Source organism: Pseudorca crassidens, chromosome 16 (assembly GCF_039906515.1).
Source record: "Pseudorca crassidens isolate mPseCra1 chromosome 16, mPseCra1.hap1, whole genome shotgun sequence".
NCBI lineage: Eukaryota > Metazoa > Chordata > Mammalia > Artiodactyla > Delphinidae > Pseudorca > Pseudorca crassidens.
The window spans coordinates 4,815,292-4,819,987 of record NC_090311.1 but is presented as its reverse complement, the minus strand read 5'-3'; the positions used below and the strand labels follow the sequence as shown (position 1 = coordinate 4,819,987).

The 4,696-nt window shown below is 51.3% G+C and overlaps 1 pseudogene; it reads left to right on the top strand.

Moving 5' to 3' along the window:
- Positions 1–2,309: 2,309 nt before the first annotated feature.
- LOC137209545 (U6 spliceosomal RNA) lies at positions 2,310–2,404 on the top strand (annotated as a pseudogene).
- Positions 2,405–4,696: the final 2,292 nt, after the last annotated feature.

Below are 4,696 nucleotides of genomic sequence, written 5' to 3'. Positions count from 1 at the left end.
CCACAAATGGTTGTATAATCAGAGAGCATTGTTTGTGGGCTTAAGTGGAAAAGAAATACCCGCCGGTCTCATTGCTTCACGTGGCTTTCACAGGCCTTTACGTTAATCCGGGGGGTGCGCGCCAGGCTGCATGTTCATTCAGGGTTTTCAGTGCCTTACGGAGTCAGCTGGGGAGAAATAGTCACCAGAGTGCTCGGGTCCCGAAACGAGACCCCAAAGAGGCTCAGACCTCACGGGGGCTGCAGTGGGGCTCCATGCTGTGAGGCCCCAGCGTTTGACCCTCCCCTGCTTTCTTCAGGTCTTGATTTTGTGTTCCCAGCAGAGCTGAGCACCTGCCGGGACAAAGCAGGGATTCCCTGCCCATCTGGGACCTGTCCTGCCACTCAGCCTGGCAGACACCCGCACCTGTCAGCAAGTTGCTGTGGGTGACAAGGACTCTGCCGCCAGAGGGAATCCTATTCTCTGTAACCTCCAAGGGCTCTTAAGCTGTCCGCTTCCTCTCCGTGCAGCTCAGTTTCTATGGGTATAAAATGAAGGGGCAGGACCACCATGACCTGCGTGGTCCAACGTGGTGGCTCCCAGCCACACATGGCTATTTAAAGACGTTAAAATTAAATAAGAGCAAAAACTCATCTCTTCAGTTGCCCTGGCCACATTTCAAGTGCCCAACAGCCACGTGTGGTTGGTGGCTACGTATTGGACGGTGCAGACAATAGAACATTTCCATCATCGGCAAGAGCTCTGTGAGACAGCCCTGACCTAGAGGTCCCTGGGCGCACCCCGCAGGGCTGGTCCCCCACCCACAGGCTGGGTGAGTCCCGCCCGCCTCCTGCTTCCTCCTCATGGGGTGTTGCGGTATGCAGGGAACTCCTTAGCGCCCGTGGTTCAAAGTATGAGTATCAGTGACCATTAGCTTTGTTATTGTTTGGAGTTCTCAGTGATGCTGCCCGTGAACAAAAACCCTCAGGAGACCTAGAAGAGGACGTTCCACTGGACCAGAGAATGCCAGCCTGAGAGGGGAGACAGACGCCCAGAAAAGCTACTGCCTGTGACCAGGAGAGCTAAGGGTTGGGGGGACCAGGGGAGACCACCGCTCACCAGCCTCGTGGGGGAAGAAGGGGGTCTGAGCAGGTACGGGGGGTAGGGAGGACAGAAGCAGGGGAGCAGTGATGCTCTTCAGACCTGGGGTCTTGTCCTCAGATGATGTTTGAGTATGAAGTTACAATGGTTGTTGACCAGTGAAAATTCTCTCACTTTCATGGGACCATCCCAGCATCCGTCAAGACAGCAGACCGCCTGGGTACCACAGAGAGGCCCAAGTCCTGTGGTCCAGAACAGCAGACCGCCTGGGTACCACAGAGAGGCCCAAGTCCTGTGGTCCAGAACAGCAGACCGCCTGGGTACCACAGAGGGGCCCAAGTCCTGTGGTCCAGAACAGCAGACCGTCTGGGTACCACAGAGAGGCCCAAGTCCTGTGGTCCAGAGGATGCCCTTGGGTTCCCAGAGCGAGCCCTAGCCTGGTGTCCATATGTGCTCGAAAAGCAGATCCGCCTCGAGAGCCAGACACCCTCACGTCCACTGGAGACAGAATCGCAGAGGCCCGGAGAGCTGAGCCTGGATCCGTCTCTGCCTTCCTCTACTGCAGCCTCTCCGGAACATGACCCTCAGGCCCAGCCTCTGCTGTAATTTCTCGCTTTCTCTCCCTTTCTCTCAAGCCCTAGCTGGCCTCAAAATGTCCCTTCCCACACTCATCACGGCCTCTTCAGAGTCTGGAAGGGAGGGGAGCCCTGGAGCCCAGGTGGCCCATCCTTCCCCATCAGTACTGCTGCCTGCTGCCCTGTTGGCGCCAAGAGGAGTGCCCTGGCGGGGAGGTCAGTTTACATGCCAGGTTCCCAGGGCACAGGTACAGGAGACCATCCCCAGGCAGGGCTTCCAGAGAAGCACCGCCTCTCAGTCCCCAAGCAGAGGCAGTGCCGCCACCTGGGAGCTGTAGATTTAAGGACCTTGATTCAACCTTTGCCTTCCCTCCGGCTAAAGCCTGAAACCCCATCTGTCTGGATTTATTTGGACAGCTTTAGAATGTGCTATCCTTGTGGGAGTTTTAAACTGTGTCCGCAGGTTTGCCAACACTATTCTCAACAGGTGGAGTCAAATCCCTTTCCCCTGGGGCACGGGCTAGACTTTGCCATTCGATTCTAATGAATAGAACGTGGTGGATATGACTACGTTATAAAAGACATCAAGGACTTTTTAAAAATTTTTGTCTTATATTGGTGTATAGTTGATTAATAATGTTGTGTTCATTTCAGGCGTACAGCAGCGCGTCTACTAAATTGAAACAATACAGAGAAGATTAACATGGCCCCGGCCCAAGGACTTCCTTTGTTTTCTGTTTTGGTTCTTTGCCCTGGGGAAGGGTAGCTGCCATGTTGTGAGGATGCTCAAGCAGTCTTTTGGGGAGCTCCACGTGGTCAGGAGCTGAGGCCTCTTGCCAATGGCCACGTGAGGGCCTCATCTTAGATGTGACTCTGCCAGCTCCAGTCCAGCCTGCAGATAGGTGACTATGGCCCCCTGCCAGTCCCTGAAATCCCTGTGAATCCTTGTAAACCCCCTGAATTCTTGACTGCAACCTCAAAAGAGACCCCAAGATAGAACCATCCAGCAAGCCATGGTCAGATTCCTGACCCACAGAAACAATGTGAGATAATAAATGCTTTTTGAGGCGTTAAGATGCTAAGTTGGAGGTCAGAGCACTAACAGAGTGCTAAATTGAAAAAGAGAGTCTGGTCAAAATCAGACAAGAACATTCCTCTGAATATTTCTTAAGGGGGTGCCTCACTGGGAGCTAACAGGACATCCCTCTTCAGTAACTTGGCATTACCAGGGTCCCGCTTGAGACTGGGGCATCTGAGCGCTGGTTGAAGTAGCCACCTTGTGTTTCAAGGTGTCGCCGCATCGGATAACTTTGCATCCGCATCTTTAGGGGCTAGGATCCTACTCCCCTGCTTCCAGGGGGGCCTGCCAGCTCCCGGGTTGGATCACTGCCCCTACTCACTCTGGAGCACGCACTTGGGAAGAACCATGGCGAGAGGCATTAATCACAGGCTCTTCCTCTCTTAGAATGTTTTCTGACTGAACTCATGTCAGTTGTATAAATTAAGGACTTGCTAGAGTTTGCTCAAATTTCATCTTAAAATGTATTTTTTTTAAATAGATCTTTATTGGAGTATAACTGCTTCACAATACTGCGCTAGCCTCTGTCGCACAAAAAAGTGAATCAGCTGTATATATACATATATCCCCATATCCCCTCCCTCTTGAGCCTCCCCCCCACCCTCCCTATCCCACCCCTCTATGTCGTCACAAAGCACCGAGTTCGATCTCCCTGTGCTATGCGGTTGCTTCCTACTAGCTAAGTATTTTACATCTGGTAGTGTGTATATGTCCATGCCACTCTCACTTCACCCCAGCTTCCCCTTCCCCCTGTGTCCTCAAGACCATTCTCTATGTCTCTATTCCTGTTCTGTTCATCAATGTATTTTAAATTTCACTGAATACTGAGCTTAGCAATTCGCGTGCCTCACTTCCTGTTGACAGGTAGTTTTTCTTTGAAAAGAGACTTGTAGAGTATTTTCAGTTTCCTTTTGGCAGTTCCTAATGTAGTTTTGGCGGGGGGAGAAAACACTTCATTTTGTCTAACCTACTGTTGTCCTAAAGAACATGATTTGGAAAATGATGGTGTTGGATCCATAAACCTGGCAGCTTCCTTGAAGGTTGTGCTTTTCTATCAACTTGTATAGGCTTTAATGTAATGGATGATACACTTAAAAAGCAAAAGGAGGGCTTCCCTGGTGGCGCAGTCGTTGAGAATCTGCCTGCTAATGCAGGGGACACAGGTTCGAGCCCTGGTCTGGGAGGATCCCACATGCCGCGGAGCAACTAGGCCCGTGAGCCACAACTACTGAGCCTGTGCGTCTGGAGCCTGTGCTCTGCAACAAGAGAGGCCGCGATAGTGAGAGGCCCGTGCACCGCGATGAAGACTGGCCCCCGCTTGCCACAACTAGAGAAAGCCCTCGCACAGAAACGAAGACCCAACACAGCCAAAATAAATAAATTAATAAACTCCTACCCCGAACACCTTCTTTAAAAAAAAAAAAAACGCAAAGGGAAATTAAATTATGGACCCATAATCTGAAGATGGCCTGGGTAAGCTTTTCTTGTCTGAAAGTGGAAGCTGAGATGTAAGATGAGCCAGTCCAGGTCACTTGGTTGTGGTTAATGGGGGGCTGAGATGGACACCCACCTACTGGGTGCTCCTGGGGTGAGACTGGGGGGCTTCCCTAGGCGTCAGCTGACCCATCGTGCCTGATGGGGGTGCCAGATAAATGCAGGATGCCAGGTTAAATGTGAATTTTTGATAAACAACAAACAAGTTTAGTGTAAATAGGTCACATTTTTTATTTACCTAAAATTCAAATTTAATTTGGTTTCCTATATTTTTGTTTGCTCAATGGGGCAACTCTACTGCCCGGGCCCTGGGTTAGCCAAGGCCTCCAGGGGCAAAAGTCTCCCCAGTCGAGCTGCTTGGGTTGTCAGGTTTCACTGTCCTCTGTCCCCTGAATGAGGCACAGATAAGATCCAGACATTGGTCCACAGGAAGCAGAGACAAGGACGATATCCTCATGCAAGTGTTGAA